This window comes from Sinocyclocheilus anshuiensis, unplaced genomic scaffold (genome assembly GCF_001515605.1).
Source record: "Sinocyclocheilus anshuiensis isolate Anshui unplaced genomic scaffold, SAMN03320099.WGS_v1.1 scaffold859, whole genome shotgun sequence".
Classification (NCBI taxonomy): domain Eukaryota; kingdom Metazoa; phylum Chordata; class Actinopteri; order Cypriniformes; family Cyprinidae; genus Sinocyclocheilus; species Sinocyclocheilus anshuiensis.
Window position 1 is genome coordinate 151,155 of NW_015542370.1, and position 22,303 is coordinate 173,457.

The 22,303-nt window shown below is 39.5% G+C and overlaps 1 pseudogene; it reads left to right on the forward strand.

The window, feature by feature from the left end:
- Window positions 1–20,747, forward strand: part of LOC107692223 (interferon-induced very large GTPase 1-like) — a 35,922-nt pseudogene extending 15,175 nt beyond the window's left edge.
- The last annotated feature ends 1,556 nt before the right edge of the window (window positions 20,748–22,303 follow it).

Below are 22,303 nucleotides of genomic sequence, written 5' to 3' on the forward strand. Positions count from 1 at the left end.
TGTTTGTTAAATAAACAAAATCACTGGTAAATAAAACACACCTTAGTATCGATATTTTTTTGTTTGAGTATCGATACTTTCGATACTCGCGTCAATATCGATATATCGATACTTTGGATCGATACGCCCATCCCTACCCAGCGTTAGCAAGCTAATCTCACCGTCTTCCCACGATGCCGATTGAACACTCTCACAGCTCCCCAACTCCGTAGATTTAGGGCTTCATCGCGGTAGATTCCACATAGATGACGGGTCCAGCTTCAGTTGTTCGGGCGCCAATTGTAACGCTTTGACTCGGATAACTCGTTAAATCCATGCAATGAAAGACATGGAAAACGAAGAGTTGGTGTCCCACATATTTAATGGCTGGTACACGGCAAGGCGCTCCTCTCATACATGAGAGATTAACTCTTTCTTGGCGTTACAAATAAAAGTAAAGACAAAGTAATAACAAGAAGGCAGAGCGAACTTATCATCCATAGTGGTTCTCATTACACAGTCACGTAGTCCTTCTACGTCACTACTGCATACATAAAATGCAACCTTTTTATTCTGACAGTGTATGATTTCTATTAACATTACAGAATAGAACATGACCAATATTATCTTTCAACGTTCAATTTAAATAACTGTAATTGCACAAACTATGTAGGCTACAATTTCAGTTTGTTTATAGTGAAATAACTCAAACACATGTTTTTTTTTCTCTGTCCTCTGATAATCATTGTTCAGGGCTGCCGTTCCCAAAAGCTTTGATGCTTTCTTATGATACTTTTGGGAAAAGTAGCCCTGTTTGAATGCACTGTCAGCAGTGAGTGAACGCTCTCTGTGATTGACTGATTCTGTCTTGCAACATTTGCGTGTTCAGATGAACAGGAAAATAGTTCTATCCTACACAATTACTCGCTAACAAAGGTTATTCGTCCAATTCAATGCATATTGTACGCATTTTTTTTTTTTGAATTAAAATCACTGGTAAATAAAACACACCTTAGTATCGATATTTTTTGTTTGAGTATCGATACTTTCGATACTCGCGTCAATATCGATATATCGATACTTTGGATCGATACGCCCATCCCTACCCAGCGTTAGCAAGCTAATCTCACCGTCTTCCCACGATGCCGATTGAACACTCTCACAGCTCCCCAACTCCGTAGATTTAGGGCTTCATCGCGGTAGATTCCACATAGATGACGGGTCCAGCTTCAGTTGTTCGGGCGCCAATTGTAACGCTTTGACTCGGATAACTCGTTAAATCCATGCAATGAAAGACATGGAAAACGAAGAGTTGGTGTCCCACACATTTAATGGCTGGTACACGGCAAGGCGCTCCTCTCATACATGAGAGATTAACTCTTTCTTGGCGTTACAAATAAAAGTCAAGACAAAATAATAACAAGAAGACAGAGCGAATTTATCATCCATAGTGGTTCTCATTACACCGGCACGTAGTCCTTCTACGTCATCGCCACATAGCGTGCGTTATAAGTTAAGTGATCAGTCATTTGACAATTGAACGGGTATATGTTGTCTTTTTTTTCTTTAAGTATTATTATTGATTTTTATTTTTATTTTCTATGTAATGTAAACCCATTCCTTTAATTGTGTTATCTTTTTGGATATCTTGTTAAAGTTGTAAATGTTGCATGTTATGTCTTTAACGTCTAATAATAAAAAAAAATAAAATAAAAAAAAAGTTAAGTGATCAGTCTCTTAAAGGGCACACTGCATTATAATGTGATGCATGCAAATACATAGTTTTGGCCGCTACACTGCGATGACGCGGTTATTTTAACAACAGAACAGAAACACCATGAGCAGCAAAATTATAGGTTACTTTCACTAAAATCCAGCAGAAAAAAAAAACAACGCTGCAAATATAGTTATTTTTCTTACTATCTATTTATCTATCTATAACCTATGGCTCTGGCTGTTCAAACCAGATGTGACAAGATGTTTCTGATCTAGCATTATTAATCTGTAGGCTAAGAACATTTCAAAAGAATCATGTAATTATAATTGGGAAAATTGTTGTTAGATGGCTAGGACAGAACTTAAACTTTGAAACTGCTATCTTTCTTTTCTGCTCAAGATGAGAACGTTTTGATTATTGTAGCTACATTGTTTTTAGTAGATAACGCTTTTAAGTAAAATATTAAAACAGTATAGATTTCAGCAGGAAAACCATGAACAGAAACAGTATTTTTTCTGTCACACGGCCTCACATGTATCTAAATGCAAAAATACAATACATGTAAAAATGTATTTTTTATTTATTTTTTATTTTTGTCCGGACCTCTGCTTGGAAGAAAATATAGAGGCCTCGCCTCTTGGAACTTTAATTGAATAGCCCTGACTTATATCATAAATAAATACTTTATTTGTATGGTTTTGTAATATCTGTGTCACATATTTCCTTATGTGTCATGGTAGATAGGACTCTTAATTATAGAATTTGATTACAGAAAAACTGTTTTGAACATGGTAATGGATATAACAGGCTGAATGTACATTAATCTGACATCTTAACACCTTTTTTTTTTTTGCAAAGCAGATCATAGATCATATATTTCTAGCCTATAAAACAGCTTCATAAATAGGAAGATTTCAATACATGAGGATTCTGAATGGGATTTTTTTAGCACGCCATTAAATGACTTGAGACTCGACTCAGACTCATGACCAAAGACTCGAGATTTGAATCAGACTCGAGCAATAAAGACTTCAGACTTGACTCGGACTCCAAGTTAAAGACTTGTGAACATCTCTGATTCCAAACAACATATATAAATAATAAATATGGTGCACCTTATACAGAAAGATATAAAATGATGATAAAGAATAAAAATGGATGTTTCCTAGTGGAAAACCAACATTTGCGTTTCATGAAAATAATACAGGGGTGGAATAACATTGTGTGTGTGTGTGTGTGTGTGAACTATTCCTTTAAATTTAGATTATTACAAAAATTGGTTAAAGAAGTATTTTGAGAAATTTCTACAGCATTGTGTGTTATTTTGTTTGCAGTTAGAAGAGGACGACAATGTCCACCTGGTGACCGGCCTAACAGTAAGTCAATTATATGTTAATTCTTAATACTGAGTGCTGCAAATGTTTAATAATTCATCATAATTCTAGAAAACCTGTGTGTATGTGTCAGGAAGGTCTATATAACACCTAGAGAAACATTTCTCAGTTACGAGTCTTACTGATATTTGTGTTCTGTTTCAGTGAGTGATTTGAGGATTGTTCTGCTGGGGAAGAATCTAACAGAAAACAGCAGAGTGGGAAACATCATTTTAGGAAGAGCAGCATTTCAGAGTGAAGCACCACCTGCTGATGAAGAGCTGCACATTGAGAAACACAGAGGAAAACTGAAGGACAGAGATGTCACAGTCATGAACGCTCCTCACCTGCTGCACACAAATCTATCAGACTCTCAGATCACACATAGAGTGAAAGAGTGTGTGAATCTGTCTGCTCCAGGACCTCATGCGATCATACTTGTACTGCAGCAGAATGACTTCAGTGACAAGGACAGAAACGGAGTGAAATATGTGCTGAATGAATTCAGTGAGAAGGCTTTTAAACACACTATAGTGTTGACTGATGAGGTGCAGATAAACAATAACTGTATTCATCAATTAATACAGGAATGTGGAGGTGGACATCTTCACTTTGATAGACAAAAATCAGGATTGCACTCTGAGGTGCATGAAAGAGTAGAGAAGATGCTCAATGAAGAAAAGATTCAATTTCCCATCCATGACTTGTATGTGGAAATAGAAGGAACATTAAAGGATGAAGAGCAGAGCAGATCTGGAGGTTCAGTTAAAGTAGAAGAAGACAAAGATGATGGAAAAATCAAAGACAGCAACAAAGAGAAAAAAGAAATCCAGAGGAAAACCTTGTGTGAGTTTTGTTTGCAAAAAGTATATTAAGTTTAACCTACACATCACTCACTTATTTTATTGCCAAAAAAAAACCTTTAAAATTTTTTTTAAGACTTGATGTGATTGATGATGAGTGTGTAAGTACAAAAAAAATCAGTAGTTATAAAACATGCGCACACGGTTCTTACGCACACCAGTAAGTAATCATTGTTGATAAATCCCACACGTTCTTAAGCATCATGCTCGTTCACGTTCATGGTGTTTTGTATTCAGAAAGGCCTCCAATGAACCATATATGGTGACATCAACTCCCCTTATAAATCACATGAATGTATATGTCCTCACAGAAATAATGGCAAAGAAAGCAGTACCGACTGAGAAGCCATTCTGTGCTCTCACTAAACAGATCAGCATGGTCTTTGAAAATGCATTCTCTGCGCAGCATATGGTTTGCCAAATCTTCCAGCAAAGTTAGATCAGCCATGACGCTACATTTCAGATGACTTCCCAGCTGTATTTTATAGCGTTACACACCAATTATTCAAATGTCTAGCTTGAACTATGAAATTTCTAATTGAGTAATTGCAATTAACAGACACAGGAAATACACGGCAGCACATCCTTTTTGTAGTATCACCATTCTACAACTAGATTCTCTGCTTAAGCATGCTCAGAATTGTGCTTATATTTACACACATTCCTACATAAGTATAAGTTAGTAGATCCCACACTTTGCATGAAACTGTTCTTGCGCACACATCTGTGCGTACGCACTGTTGATAAATAAGGCCTCGGGCGAGGCTACAATACTTTCATCCTATCAGTGATGGCCCTGCTTACAAAGCAACATTTATTATTATAACAATTATTATTGCTCAGACCTAAACATAACCTGCTTTTTCAGCTTTTCAACTTTTCTGAAATTAAATTTGGAATTAGATTGCAACACCCACCAAACAGTTTAAAATCAGTTTCAGTAGACCATAAAATGTTAGTTTGGAGAAGTATTAATTAATTTTATTAGAAATTTCTAAAAATTGTCAGGGATAGTGTGTTAAATACATTTTCTTCATGACATTTAAAGTGCCCCTATTATGGATTTTTGAAAATTACCTTTCATGCAGTGTGTAACACAGCTCTAAGTGAATGAAAACATCCTGCAAAGTTTTAAATCTGAAAGTGCACCGTGTATAAAGTAATTGTCTCTCAAAAGAAGGAGTCGACTCTGAATCATTAAAACGAGTCGTTTTTAAAACGAATCCCCAGCCATTTCATGTTGACGTCAACCTGAAACATTAGCATATTGCCCGCCCACTTGTTGGTCTTTTCCCGTGAGTCTGAATGAAAATGCAAATTCACTCTTTGCCACTAGGTGCCGCTTTTGGAGCCGTAAAAATAGCAGTTTCCCCGGTAGTGGCTGTACACGAAGCAGCACTGCGCTCACAAACGCTGCTTTATCCAAGAGGGTCTGGCTGCAGACTTGCACTTGCACTCTCAGACTTGCATTCTCAGATTGCACTCTCAGACACTTGCGCTTCCGCTAGTGACGTCACTTGCAGTATTTATTTTTTATTTTGTTCTATTTATTTCTTATTTTTTGTTTGAATCTAATTTTTGAATAAACATTTAACAACAGTAGCCAGGTGGTGAAGACAAGAAAAAATAAACTAAATTACGAAGTCACTTGCAATCGCCACTTGCACTCTCCGCTACCTGCGACGTCACTTGCAATCGACACAAATCGTGCGTGTTGCCAATGGAGACAAGACGCTGTGGTTGTGATTAAACGATTAAAACTAATTTAGTACCGTAACGTACAGGGTCCTGCAAGTCATCTATAGGAGAAAAAGACAAGACCCGCAAATCTGTGGCCACAGAACAGCAGAATATGAAGTCTCTCGTTAAGCGTTTTCCTCCTGTAGAAAAAAATAAACACTTAATATGGCTTAATGTATTAAGATGCTATTAAAATATCAAATTCAATATACAGTTTATTAATGTAATGAATATGTATATGTAATCCCTCTCTCCCGGGTCCTCACCGCCACACCTCGCTCTTTTTCCTAGTGGGTCTCGAACCTGGATCTCCGGCATGAGAGGTGGATGCACTAACAAGGAAGCTAAAGACTGCAGCCACTAGCGCGTCTCTTGAGATCAGGGGAGAGAGGATTACCTGCACAGCATCTACTCGCTGGCCTCCGTTAACCTCACCCCCCTAAACCACACTCCCATCCGGGTCACAGCACCAATGTAACCCCTCTCTCCCGGGTCCTCACTGCCACACCTCGTTCTTGTTCCGAGTGGGTCTCGAACCCGGGTCTCCGGCATGGGAGCCGGACGCACTAACAAGGAGGGCTTTAATACTACAAGCACCAAACTCTGCTGAGACCTTGGACCTGATCTGTAGTTTGTTGCTATAACTTTTCTAACTGATCAGACTAACAGTTTTCATATAAATAATTGTCAAATATAAAAAAATTCCCATAGACTTGCATTGGTTGAGCAAAAATGCCCCCTGTGGATAGTTGCACTCCACTAGAGGGAGCCACAGGATAAGACATTTTTCAACTCCCCTCATTTACTTTAGTTTTCAATCAGTTTGATTTACAAATAAATGCATACATTTCCTTTATGTTGCCAAGCAAAGCTAACAAGGAAGCTAAAGACTGCAGCCACTAGCGCGTCTCTTGAGATCAGGGGAGTGAGGATTACCTGCACAGCACCTACTCGCTGGCCTCCGTTACACTCACCCCCCTAAAACCTCACTCCCATCTGGGTCACGGCACCAATGTAACCCCTCTCTCCCGGGTCCTCACCGCCACACCTCGTTCTTGTTCTGAGTGGGTCTCGAACCCGGGTCTCCGCCATAGGAGCCGGACGCACTAACAAGGAGGGCTTTAATACTACAAGCACCAAACTCTGCTGAGACCTATGTTGCCAAGCAAAGCTAACATATTTGATCGTGACCAGGTCAGGTAATGACTGTCTGATGGCAGAGGCCAGTGTGAAAGACGCTCGGGACAGATGACTGATCTGTGACTGCTCCGATCTGGCCACTCACTAAAGTTGATCATTTGCATGTGTTTTTAAGCCTTGCCAATTAAAACTTTCAAGCGTTTTTACAGCCTTCAAGCACAAGATAACATGAAAGTACTCAATTCTCTGCTTGAAAGTTGTTCAGAGAGCCGCGTGGCGTCTCTGACAACACTCGCGGCCCAAGGCACGTTCACTTTCGCTGTTTTTGGTGCTCGATACACATACAAAATCATGTCAAAATACATTATATCATGGCAAATATAATCAATAACAGTCATTTATGACTCAAGTGAACAAATTGTTGAGAAATAAATCGAATGTGGATCAATTATTGGATTCGTGCATTAAAGCAACTGCATTTACCAGCTGCTGTCTGTCTTTTATATTAATACATCAAAAAAGAGAAAATTACTCATTGTTTTTATATGCCAACAATCCCCTGCTGTTACAGTAACATTAAAGCTAACGTTAATGATAACGTATATGCTACTTTTCTGTACCAGGTGACGTTACGATAGCATCGGGCTGCTTTTCTGTACCGGTAGGAAAGCATCATCTGGATCATTTTCTGTAGTTTCTGTAATGTTAAAGGGATACTCCACCCCAAAATGAAAATGTTGTCATTAATCACTTACCCCCATGTCGTTCCAAACCCGTAAAAGCTTTGTTCGTCTTCAGAACACAATTTAAGATATTTTGGATGAAATCCGGGAGGCTTGTGACTGTCCCATTAACTGCTAAGTTAGACACGCCTAAACACGCCCTTCCGGCCCGCGGGCCGGTGCGGGTTAACAGGTTAAAGTCTACACCTACCCCAACCCTAAACCTACTCTTACAGTAATGCAGATACATTAAATATTGTTGTTCAGCATGAGAAAATCCCCAGCCATTTCATGTTGACGTCAACCTGAAACATTAGCATATTGCCCGCCCACTTGTTGGTCTTTTCCCGTGAGTCTGAATGAAAATGCAAATTCACTCTTTGCCACTAGGTGCCGCTTTTGGAGCCGTAAAAATAGCAGTTTCCCCGGTAGTGGCTGTACACGAAGCAGCACTGCGCTCACAAACGCTGCTTTATCCAAGAGGGTCTGGCTGCAGACTTGCACTTGCACTCTCAGACTTGCATTCTCAGATTGCACTCTCAGACACTTGCGCTTCCGCTAGTGACGTCACTTGCAGTATTTATTTTTTATTTTGTTCTATTTATTTCTTATTTTTTGTTTGAATCTAATTTTTGAATAAACATTTAACAACAGTAGCCAGGTGGTGAAGACAAGAAAAAATAAACTAAATTACGAAGTCACTTGCAATCGCCACTTGCACTCTCCGCTACCTGCGACGTCACTTGCAATCGACACAAATCGTGCGTGTTGCCAATGGAGACAAGACGCTGTGGTTGTGATTAAACGATTAAAACTAATTTAGTACCGTAACGTACAGGGTCCTGCAAGTCATCTATAGGAGAAAAAGACAAGACCCGCAAATCTGTGGCCACAGAACAGCAGAATATGAAGTCTCTCGTTAAGCGTTTTCCTCCTGTAGAAAAAAATAAACACTTAATATGGCTTAATGTATTAAGATGCTATTAAAATATCAAATTCAATATACAGTTTATTAATGTAATGAATATGTATATGTAATCCCTCTCTCCCGGGTCCTCACCGCCACACCTCGCTCTTTTTCCTAGTGGGTCTCGAACCTGGATCTCCGGCATGAGAGGTGGATGCACTAACAAGGAAGCTAAAGACTGCAGCCACTAGCGCGTCTCTTGAGATCAGGGGAGAGAGGATTACCTGCACAGCATCTACTCGCTGGCCTCCGTTAACCTCACCCCCCTAAACCACACTCCCATCCGGGTCACAGCACCAATGTAACCCCTCTCTCCCGGGTCCTCACTGCCACACCTCGTTCTTGTTCCGAGTGGGTCTCGAACCCGGGTCTCCGGCATGGGAGCCGGACGCACTAACAAGGAGGGCTTTAATACTACAAGCACCAAACTCTGCTGAGACCTTGGACCTGATCTGTAGTTTGTTGCTATAACTTTTCTAACTGATCAGACTAACAGTTTTCATATAAATAATTGTCAAATATAAAAAAATTCCCATAGACTTGCATTGGTTGAGCAAAAATGCCCCCTGTGGATAGTTGCACTCCACTAGAGGGAGCCACAGGATAAGACATTTTTCAACTCCCCTCATTTACTTTAGTTTTCAATCAGTTTGATTTACAAATAAATGCATACATTTCCTTTATGTTGCCAAGCAAAGCTAACAAGGAAGCTAAAGACTGCAGCCACTAGCGCGTCTCTTGAGATCAGGGGAGTGAGGATTACCTGCACAGCACCTACTCGCTGGCCTCCGTTACACTCACCCCCCTAAAACCTCACTCCCATCTGGGTCACGGCACCAATGTAACCCCTCTCTCCCGGGTCCTCACCGCCACACCTCGTTCTTGTTCTGAGTGGGTCTCGAACCCGGGTCTCCGCCATAGGAGCCGGACGCACTAACAAGGAGGGCTTTAATACTACAAGCACCAAACTCTGCTGAGACCTATGTTGCCAAGCAAAGCTAACATATTTGATCGTGACCAGGTCAGGTAATGACTGTCTGATGGCAGAGGCCAGTGTGAAAGACGCTCGGGACAGATGACTGATCTGTGACTGCTCCGATCTGGCCACTCACTAAAGTTGATCATTTGCATGTGTTTTTAAGCCTTGCCAATTAAAACTTTCAAGCGTTTTTACAGCCTTCAAGCACAAGATAACATGAAAGTACTCAATTCTCTGCTTGAAAGTTGTTCAGAGAGCCGCGTGGCGTCTCTGACAACACTCGCGGCCCAAGGCACGTTCACTTTCGCTGTTTTTGGTGCTCGATACACATACAAAATCATGTCAAAATACATTATATCATGGCAAATATAATCAATAACAGTCATTTATGACTCAAGTGAACAAATTGTTGAGAAATAAATCGAATGTGGATCAATTATTGGATTCGTGCATTAAAGCAACTGCATTTACCAGCTGCTGTCTGTCTTTTATATTAATACATCAAAAAAGAGAAAATTACTCATTGTTTTTATATGCCAACAATCCCCTGCTGTTACAGTAACATTAAAGCTAACGTTAATGATAACGTATATGCTACTTTTCTGTACCAGGTGACGTTACGATAGCATCGGGCTGCTTTTCTGTACCGGTAGGAAAGCATCATCTGGATCATTTTCTGTAGTTTCTGTAATGTTAAAGGGATACTCCACCCCAAAATGAAAATGTTGTCATTAATCACTTACCCCCATGTCGTTCCAAACCCGTAAAAGCTTTGTTCGTCTTCAGAACACAATTTAAGATATTTTGGATGAAATCCGGGAGGCTTGTGACTGTCCCATTAACTGCTAAGTTAGACACGCCTAAACACGCCCTTCCGGCCCGCGGGCCGGTGCGGGTTAACAGGTTAAAGTCTACACCTACCCCAACCCTAAACCTACTCTTACAGTAATGCAGATACATTAAATATTGTTGTTCAGCATGAGAAAAAGGATGCAATATTGATGTGCGCATGGGCAGTAAACCCTGGTAGGACAATCTGACGAGTAGGATAAAATGTCAGGACACCTGCACTTAAACAAAGCAATCAAAAAAGCCATGGACAGGTTTTTGCTGAAAGGATACGACATTTGGTAAGGGAAACACAAAAATTATCATGATATTATCTGTCATAAATGTTAGCATTTAACACTAGTACACACAGATCTGTAGAACAAGTAGGTTACAGAATGAAATGAAATACGCAAAAACTAGCCATGAAGAAGTTTATGCTATGTCATTCAGTATAGTTAAATTTTCACAAATCATGCTATAAACTTTAATTTAAGCACTAGACAAAGTTATTGTAAATATGTATTATTGCAATAAACAACTGATAAAATTATCTACCCTTAAAGGGTTAGTTCACCCAAAAATGAAAATTAGCCCATGAATTACTCACCCTCAAGTCATCCTAGGTGTATATGATTTTCTTCTTTCAGACGAATCCAGTCGGAGTTATATTAAAAATTGTCTTTGATCTTCCAAGCTGTTTAATGGCAGTCAGCGGGTGTTGCAGTGCATCAGTCCAAAAGAAGTGAAATAAAGCGCATCCATCCATAATAAAAAGTGTCTCACACGGCTCCGGGGGGGGGTGAACAAAGGCCTCCTGTAGCGAACCGTAATGATACAATTAGAAGTCAATTTAGAAAGGATAATGCAATTGTGAATCACATTGTAGACACATGGCAACCCTGCTCCTGTACATAGATACTGTAGCTACATGGAAAATAGCCCAGTGTTCCACGCAGGAGCCAAACAAATTTAACAGTCACACATGTAACAGCTATCCTAATTTAACACAAGACACACGGTCTAAAATGCATAGCATCAACAACCTTTTACCTAAGTATTTCAAAGAACACTTACAGCAAAGTAATCGTGTGTTTTAAAGAATAAACTTAACTAGCCTATGTGCACATGTAGAAACACAAACAACTATAGTGTGCTCTATGGGCACAATGTGGTTAACACAATTACATTTTTGAATCATACCTGACAGCAGAGAGACACACAGCAGTGAGAGTTCTAGTGCAGAGCTCCAGGGACTCTCACACACTGCATGGGGGTTTTTCTGACTACAGAGTCCCAAAGTATTGTTTTGTCACTTTCTTTACCCAAATAAGAAAAACAAAATAAATCTTCAAATCAGTTGTAAAAACATAAAAGACCTTTTGGTTGTTAGGTTCTGTGATCCAGGGTCACACCTGGCTGGAGATAGATAAACATTCTCACAGACCCCTAAAGGGGAACACACCCCCTCCTCAGCAGAACACAATTCTACAAAAGTGTTCAATCTTTCTCATAATATAAATGACTACTGTGAAATTGAGACCAATTTACCAATCGTACAAAGACCTTTAGAATGATATCAAACATGAAAGGGAAACAACATATTCACAAGATATAACACGTGACATATGGATATTCTTGCTTTTGGGGGAGAAGAGGGGAGAGTCAGAGGCAGGGAGGGGAGAGGGAGGAAGGGGGTCATAAATGAGCAAGGGGAGAGGTGTTGTTTGTTCTCTTTGGAGATCCCTTCTCCAGATCAGTTTTATTGTTTTATTGCATGGCATCTGTCTTGTGTGAGTTCCTGAGTTTTGGCTTCATAAGGAATTGATTTCATAAGGAAATAATTTGACTCCTTTCAGTGAAATTCACAAAATTCAATTGAGTAATTTTTATTTGATTTCAGTTTATTTTGTATTAGTAATAATTCAGACAGATTTTTTTCCAGATAACATGTAGGATGCAACTTTAAATGACACTGTTTCTAGCAGCATGACTCAAGCAGTTTTCTCTTTTCAGATTTAAGAGAAGTTTCAGATGAAGTGAGGATTGTCCTGCTGGGAAAAACTGGAGTTGGGAAGAGTGCAACTGGAAACACCATCTTAGGGAGAGAAGTATTTAAAGCACAAGTGTCTCAAGAGTCAGTTACTAAAGAGTGTCAAAGAGAGACGGCTGAGATCGATGGCAGACAAATTACTGTGATCGACACTCCAGGACTGTTTGATACTAAACTCAGTCATGAAGAGATCCAGAGAGAAATCACCAACTGCATCTCAATGATTCTGCCAGGACCACATGTGTTTCTCTTACTGATACCAGTGGGACGTTTCACTCAGGAGGAGGAAAACGCTGTGAAGATCATTCAAGAGACTTTTGGTGAAAACTCATTAATGTACACCATGGTGCTCTTCACTAAAGGAGATGAGCTGAAGACCATGAACATGGAAGAATACCTGGGAAATCCTGAATCTGCTTTGATGAAGCTCATTGAACAATGTGGAAACAGATACCATGTGTTTAATAATAATAAGACTGAAGACCGTATGCAGGTGTCTGAACTACTGAAGAAAATCAGTGACATGGTGACAGCAAATGGAGGGAGTTACTACACATGTAAGATGATCAGACAGATGGAAAGAGAAAAACAAGAAGCACAAATTAAGATGCTAATGGATAAAGTGGAGGAACTGAAGAGAGAGAGAGAAGAACTCCTGGCCAAACATAAAAAAGAGAAAAAGAAAATAAGGATGGAGATGGAGGAAGAAAGACGGAATCGTGATGAAGAGAATGAGAAAAGAATAAAGGAAATTGAGAAAATTAGGACGAAAGAAGTGGGATGAATCTTATCAGGGACTTAAAGAAGAGAGAAATGAAATCAAAAGACAGAAAGAAGATCTTCAGGCCAAACATGAAGTACAAATAGAAAAGACTAAGATAAAGAGGGAGGAAGAAAGGCAAAACTGGAACAAACAACGTGAGATGTTCACAAAAGAGATAAAGAATGAGAAATCTCTGAGAGAACAACTGTGTAAGATTTATGAAGACAACATTAAGTTAATAGAACAACAGAAGCAAGATGAACTAATGGGAGTAAACTCCGCAGAGTATGAAGAAGACAGAAGAAAAGAAATGGAGGACATGAAAATGTGCTGCTCACAAACAGCTTCTTCTTTACAGGTAAGTGATCAGTGTAAATAACAACAAGGGTCAGGGATATTTATAGGACCTGAAGGTTTAATAACCATTAAGAGTTGAGTACTAATTCCTTTAGTGGACTAGGGATGTCTTTTCTCATTCAAAATGTATTGTGTATATGGACACCTGTAAAATTTGAATTGCAAATATTACACCACAGAGAATTAAGTTTTCATCCCTTTCAAAGGACAGGGCCTTAAATTAACTGAATTGTGTGTATATTCTCAAAACGATTCTTGCAAAACTATTTCTTATCTATATTTTCATTACCGTAGATCTTCGCTGTAGTTTCTTTTTCTATTCTGTGTATATCAGGCTATTATCTCTGCTAATGTGACACGATAGCAGATTATATTTTATATATTAATGTCTTTATGCATTTACAGAAAGATGAAACCGTTCAAACCCCAAAGGCTGGACCAAAAACCAATGAACTGCTAAAAGAACTCTATGATAGACTAGATCTGACAAAAAGACGATGAGATAAAATGAAAACAGCCGACATTTTGGAAATAACCAGGTCATCATTTCAGTCTCAGGAACCACAGGAAGAGAATGAACTTGTAAACTCATTCCTACAAAAGCTGATGAACATGGACTACAGAGCAAGATACACCGTCATAAACCACAGAAAGAATGAAGTTAAAGAAGTTAGTGCAAATTATAATCCTGATATTCACCCGATGGATGTTCAGATGGCAGTGTATCATTGTGCTGATGGTTTCCTGAAGCAGATGATGGTGACTAAACTCTCACAGTGTCAGTATGCACTGCCTCTGCTTGTTCCTGATCCATTCACACAACAGATTGAGTTTCCTCTCTGGACATTTAGACAAATCAACAAGAGCTGGAAGATGAAGAACAGCAACAATCAGATCATCAGTCAAACCCAGCCGGTCTACAAGACTGAGACTCCAATGGTGGCTTTCTTCAGGTTTGGCTCTGTATCTTCATCTAAGTCTCAGCTGATGAACAGCCTCATCAATGAGAAACACAACACGTTCTTCCACAGGAACTGCTCAGGCGGCAGCAGAAGCAGATTACTGATGGATGGAGTGGTGGAGATCGCCTGATACTGTCCTTCTGGGACAAAGAAAGACGCATTTGATGACTGTGTTGCTTTCTGTAATCTTCATGGTGATGCAGGAGCCAATGAGGAACAATATGACATTTTGACCAGTATGGCTTCAGCAAATGTCCTCTTCTTACCAGATTTGGGACAGAAGAACCACTACAAGGGTTTGGTGAGATCACTCTTCAGGTCTCCTCAGCCTCTCATTTGTCTTCTCACCGACAATAACTGTGATAAAACTGAACTAGGGAATGGAAAATTCATAATTGGTATTTTAAACAAAAACCAAGCTGATTTATCTGAGCAAATAAGAAAGACTGTCAAAGAGACTTTGATCAAGCAAAAAAAGAGCTTCAAGCTTGAAGATGTGGCCGAACACACAGAAATCAGAGTAGATGAGGATGGTCCAGAGTGTCAGAGAGGAAAACAGGCAGCAGATCAGATCATGGGTTTACTGAGAGGAAAAGATCCATCAACAGTGAAAGAAACAATCCTGCCCCATCAGGGGAAACTGTGGCATGACTGGTGTGAAATGAACAAAGAGCTACATCATCTACAAGGAGAAAATCTAGAGGAGATAAAAGTATCAAACAGAAGAACATGAGAGAAATAAGAGAAAAGCAAGTAGAACAAGGATTGAGTGAGTGTATGAGGAAATTTATTGAAACAACGAAATCACAGAGCAACAATGAAAAAAACTATTTCATCAGATGGATGATGAACCCGTTGGATGACTTCACTTCAGATGAGCTCTGTGGACTTCATAAGGAGTATGATGTTAAATGGCATGAAGTCTCAACATTGAAAAAGACGCCTGACAAACTAGACAAACTGCAGATTGAACAAACAAACCTGGAAAACATATCAGAGCAAATTAATAGGACAAGTTTTGTCTTGGAGCACATCCTGAGAGAGTTTGGACAGATTTATGAATCGTGGTCGTCTGTGAAGAAGATCAAGCAAAGCCTGCAGTTTGACGTCTGTTCTCTCCCCAGTCTTGCAGCAGAGATGATGATCTCTGGATTTCCCATGGAGCTGATGGATGGAGATGTTGCTCATATTCCCCTCAGCTGGATCTCTGCTGTTCTAGATGAACTTGTTAAGAAACTGGGAGACCAGAAACTCTTTGTGCTGTCAATTTTAGGGATTCAGAGTTCTGGCAAATCCACCATGCTGAATGCCATGTTTGGACTCCAGTTTGCCGTCAGTGCTGGCAGGTGCACCAGAGGAGCTTTCATGCAGCTGCTCAAAGTGTCAGAGGAGATGAAAACAGAGATGAAGTTTGACTATATTTTAGTTGTTGATACTGAAGGACTTCGTGCACAAGAACTGGCCGGAAGGTCAACTACACATCGTGACAATGAAATGGCAACATTTGTTGTTGGTCTTGGAAATATGACCCTCATCAATATATTTGGAGAAAACCCATCTGAGATGCAGGACATTCTTCAGATTGTTGTTCGGGCCTTCATGAGGATGAATAAATTCAGACTGAATCCAAGCTGCATGTTTGTGCATCAGAATGTCTCAGATATTACTGCTGGAGAGAAAAACATGGAGGGAAGGAGACGACTACAGGAGAAACTGGATGAAATGACAAAAATCGCTGCTAGAGAGGAAGTCTGTAATGCTGAGGGATTCAGTGATGTGATTGCGTTTGATATCCAGAATGATGTGAAGTATTTTGCTCAGCTCTGGGAGGGCAGCCCACCCATGGCTCCACCAAACCCAAACTACTGAGATTACTGATGGATGGAGTGGTGGAGATCGCCTGATACTGTCCTTCTGGGACAAAGAAAGACGCATTTGATGACTGTGTTGCTTTCTGTAATCTTCATGGTGATGCAGGAGCCAATGAGGAACAATATGACATTTTGACCAGTATGGCTTCAGCAAATGTCCTCTTCTTACCAGATTTGGGACAGAAGAACCACTACAAGGGTTTGGTGAGATCACTCTTCAGGTCTCCTCAGCCTCTCATTTGTCTTCTCACCGACAATAACTGTGATAAAACTGAACTAGGGAATGGAAAATTCATAATTGGTATTTTAAACAAAAACCAAGCTGATTTATCTGAGCAAATAAGAAAGACTGTCAAAGAGACTTTGATCAAGCAAAAAAAGAGCTTCAAGCTTGAAGATGTGGCCGAACACACAGAAATCAGAGTAGATGAGGATGGTCCAGAGTGTCAGAGAGGAAAACAGGCAGCAGATCAGATCATGGGTTTACTGAGAGGAAAAGATCCATCAACAGTGAAAGAAACAATCCTGCCCCATCAGGGGAAACTGTGGCATGACTGGTGTGAAATGAACAAAGAGCTACATCATCTACAAGGAGAAAATCTAGAGGAGATAAAAGTATCAAACAGAAGAACATGAGAGAAATAAGAGAAAAGCAAGTAGAACAAGGATTGAGTGAGTGTATGAGGAAATTTATTGAAACAACGAAATCACAGAGCAACAATGAAAAAAACTATTTCATCAGATGGATGATGAACCCGTTGGATGACTTCACTTCAGATGAGCTCTGTGGACTTCATAAGGAGTATGATGTTAAATGGCATGAAGTCTCAACATTGAAAAAGACGCCTGACAAACTAGACAAACTGCAGATTGAACAAACAAACCTGGAAAACATATCAGAGCAAATTAATAGGACAAGTTTTGTCTTGGAGCACATCCTGAGAGAGTTTGGACAGATTTATGAATCGTGGTCGTCTGTGAAGAAGATCAAGCAAAGCCTGCAGTTTGACGTCTGTTCTCTCCCCAGTCTTGCAGCAGAGATGATGATCTCTGGATTTCCCATGGAGCTGATGGATGGAGATGTTGCTCATATTCCCCTCAGCTGGATCTCTGCTGTTCTAGATGAACTTGTTAAGAAACTGGGAGACCAGAAACTCTTTGTGCTGTCAATTTTAGGGATTCAGAGTTCTGGCAAATCCACCATGCTGAATGCCATGTTTGGACTCCAGTTTGCCGTCAGTGCTGGCAGGTGCACCAGAGGAGCTTTCATGCAGCTGCTCAAAGTGTCAGAGGAGATGAAAACAGAGATGAAGTTTGACTATATTTTAGTTGTTGATACTGAAGGACTTCGTGCACAAGAACTGGCCGGAAGGTCAACTACACATCGTGACAATGAAATGGCAACATTTGTTGTTGGTCTTGGAAATATGACCCTCATCAATATATTTGGAGAAAACCCATCTGAGATGCAGGACATTCTTCAGATTGTTGTTCGGGCCTTCATGAGGATGAATAAATTCAGACTGAATCCAAGCTGCATGTTTGTGCATCAGAATGTCTCAGATATTACTGCTGGAGAGAAAAACATGGAGGGAAGGAGACGACTACAGGAGAAACTGGATGAAATGACAAAAATCGCTGCTAGAGAGGAAGTCTGTAATGCTGAGGGATTCAGTGATGTGATTGCGTTTGATATCCAGAATGATGTGAAGTATTTTGCTCAGCTCTGGGAGGGCAGCCCACCCATGGCTCCACCAAACCCAAACTACTGCGAGAACATTCTAGAACTGAAACAAACTGTTCTATCACATGCTTCAAAATCAGACGGCATAATGCTGACACACCTAAGAGACCGTATTAAAGATCTCTGGGAGGCTTTGCTTAATGAACAGTTTGTGTTGAGCTTCAAAAATTCTCTGGAAATCGCAACATACAAGAAACTAGAGACTGAACACAGCAAGTGGACCTGGAGCCTTCGGAGTGCCATGCTGGAAATTGTCTGGAAATCGCAACATACAAGAAACTAGAGACTGAACACAACAAGTGGACCTGGAGCCTTCGGAGTGCCATGCTGGAAATTGAAAACAAGCTTCATAACAAAATAGAAAATGAAGCAATTTATGTTGTTGATGAAACTGATCTTCAAACAGAACTGAAAGCAAAAAGTAAAGAAGTGAAAAAGACAATATCTGAATTATTTGAGAAAGACAGAGATGCAGGTATACTGAATCAGTGGAAAGCTTCATTTGAGATAAAAATCAAACATCTTCAAGAAAACATTGTGAGGGAAACTAAGAGAAAATTAAATGAGGTTCTTCAGCAGCGTGAACTTAAGAAAAAGAATGATGCTCAGAGAAGACAACACGAAAACATTCTCTTTGAAAAGAGCAAAGAACTTGCCTTAAAATTTAAAGACCAAGCAACTGATGAAAATGTCATGAAAACACAATTTGAGTTCGTTTGGAAAAAACAGACAGAAGAGATCATCAGAGACACTCCTTTGGTCAAAGATATTGACATATTAAGAGATGTGAAAATGCTCCTAATTAAGACCTATAAAAGTCTCCCTTTAGAATGTATGAAAGAGAGCAGTAAGCACAAAGATATGTCCTGTTTGCCGAGCTATTCAGAATGTGTACGGTTAAAGAAATCCTGTGGATTTACAGGAGTATTGAAAAAATATGTACAAAGGAGCTAAAGAGAAGCTTGGTCTAAATGATGCTTTATCTAAAGAGGATGACATCCAGATAAGAGACTTAATCACAGACATTGCTGAGCAGACAGATAAAATGATTCAGTCATATAACATTGCAAAGATGGGCTACAACATTAGCTACATTCAGCAACTCACAGATTACATAAAGACAAGATTAACACAGCATGAAGATGGGCCAAAAGTGAAATATGTGTTCAAGAGTGAATTCTTCATGGATCTGGTACTTTGCATATGCCACAGAACAAACAAGACATTCACTGATCAATACAAACTCTTCAGGGAAATCAATGATCCTGTTCTCTATTTTAATAGAAAGCGTGAAGAGTACTACAGCATTTTCCAGAAATACTGTCAAGGAGCATCATCAACTGCTATTTTTGGTGAATTTGTTTGTAATAAACTCAAAGATCCCATTCAGCAGAATGTCTACAAAAAAACTGCTAGAGATTTAGCAGATGAAATGAGGACAAACTGTGAATCACTAAATGGGAACCGATCAAATCTGGAGAAACACATCCTGAGGACACTGGCAGAAAAACAGGACTTCAACGCATACATGATATACATTAAAAATCCTAAAGAACACTTCAAGAATTTTATCAGAGGTGAAGTCAGTCAGTACATCACTGAAAGATTTGAAGATAGTGTTCGACCCAAGATCGAAAACAGCATTAAACTGCTGGAGCAACAGATCACAGAAGCAGCACATGAATCTGCCAAACAGGCTAATGCTGATTTGTGGTTGCATCATTTCACTCGACAGCTCTCGGGTGTGCTGGTATTCTCTGTAAATGACCTCACTGGAGTGAATCAGGATGATGTTGAAGTCAGCTTCCTAGAAGATGTGATAAAGAAAGAACTTCCTTCTATAATAACTGACATAATCAGTAAATTCAGCACAGAAACTTTTCCAGTAAAGCTGGAACACAAAGACAGACCAGATGAGATTTTGATTGATCACTTCTGTCAGTGCTGTTGGGTTCAGTGTCCTTTCTGTGCATCCATCTGCACAAACACAATAAAAAACCATGATGGAGATCATAGTGTGCCTTTCCATCGTAATAATGGATTGAATGGGTGGTTTTACAGAGGAACAACAAACCTAGCTATCAACATCTGCACATCAGCAGTAGCCAGCAATCAATCTTTTTATCCAAATAGTTCAGATGATGTCAAAGTTCCCTGGAAGGAATACAGAAAAGGAGGTCCTAAATATGCTTCATGGAGCATCACCCCAGATCTCTCTGAGCTGCCATACTGGAAGTGGTTTGTGTGCAGATTCCAAACAGATCTGGAAAATCACTATGAAAAAACCTATCAGAGGCGTGGCAAGATCCCAGATGAATGGAGAAAATACTCTCAAGAGGAAGCTATTGAGAGTCTGAATAAATACATTTAGGGAACAATTATCAAAGACTCTGATACAAAGACAGTTGAAATAAATATCTATATTACAGACTCTATTCAGAGCCATGTAGCTATGAGAAATGCAATTTACTATTACGACCAGAAGCATGCTTGAAAGTTGAATATTGCACTTCAAGATTCGTGAACAAGCCCACCTTTTCAAGCAGACTTGGTTTTGAGTTTAGAAGAAAACATTCATACCAAATAAACCAAACTCTGCCCAGAAGTAGACTTACGTCTGCACCAAAAGCTCTAGTGTGAAAACACGTTGTAAGAAATGCTGTTTGTCTGGTTTAAGCTTAAACAATGATCCGCTTGCCTATATTTAATCAGTTCAAAATAATGCTCCGTGTTGGACATAATATGCCATATAAACAAATGTTTAAATGCTATTTGCTTGGTTTGGAAAGTACAAGACTTACTTTGATAATAATATAGCCTAGAATATAAACAAATGGTTAAAAATTATCATGATGTATGCTGTTTTTTTTCTTCAATTAATTTGTTAATTTGGGTGTTAATTGTCATCTGTGTTTCATTCAGTGGTCCTGTATGATGAACAGTGACAAATATTGATTATGTTAAGATAAGCTTGCAGTTTTGCATCTAAAACACAAAGTACAGTGACAGCAGAGATGTTTCATATAGAATACTATATGGCCTAATCTGCGTCCACAATAAACATCTCATTACTGAAAAGATTTTGCATGTTTTAATAAAATATATAATAAGGCTGAATAAAGTGATGAGTGCATTTTTAGCACTTCACAGAAAGTGAAGAAGTGAAAAAGACAATGGGCCTCATTTATCAATCGTAGAAACGAGCGCAGATCCGTGTGCACAAATCAACTTACGACAGAGTTCACGTGTGATTCATGAAACATTCGTATGCCGCCAATCTCATCGTACGAATGATCGCACGTTGATCAATGTGGTGGCAAAAAACAATCGTCATTTGAATATCACGCCCCTAAAAACCCTGGTTTAGAAGCCTAGCCCCTAAAGTTTACAACACGGAGAAATGAAACCCGGCCAAAAAGAGGAAGTAGGCCTAATCTCATGAAAGAGAAATTGATCTTACTCCAAAAACAACCGTTAACCTTGTAATTGCAAACAATTCGCCTATTTAGTTCCCCTCACTCTACAACAAATATTTTAAATTTAACGGTATTCAGAACAGAACAAGAATGAAAAATAAGTAGTTATAAAATTATATATTAAGCTATAAAATAAAACACAAATTAGACTATAGTGGCATTCATTATAAACAGCGTACAAATGTCAAGCAAAACTGAAACGGCATTGGGCTCACGAGCCTGTCTCATACCACAAGAATCCAAATGTTTCCATTTTTGCCATATTTGTAACATTTGTAACATGTTGTTTGTGTGTGCATGAGGCACCTGTGCGATCAGATGGCTCAAATCAAATAAAGATATAAAGAAAAGAAATAAAATAAAATGCATTAAGAGTGTCACAAAAACGAGCGTAGCCTATAGGCCTACTTGTTGCACAGTGTTTTCTTTTTCTTTTTGTTAATCTGTTAAAGGGGTCATATGATGCGATTTCAATTGTTCCTTTCTCTTTGGAGTGTTACAAGCTCTTGGTGCATAAAGAAGATCTGTAAAGTTGCAAAGACTAAAGTCTCAAATCCAAAGAGATATTCTTTATAAAAGTTAAGAGTCAGCCACACCTACCTAAAACGGCTCGTTCTAACACGCCCCACATGTCTACGTCACGATGTGGGAAGATTTGCATAACGCCGCCCAAATGTTCACGCAAAGAAAGAAGGCGTAACTTTTATTCTCGCTGTAGTATTGTTGTTGCCGCCGCCCAGGGCTGACCGGGACAAAAAATCGTCCCAGG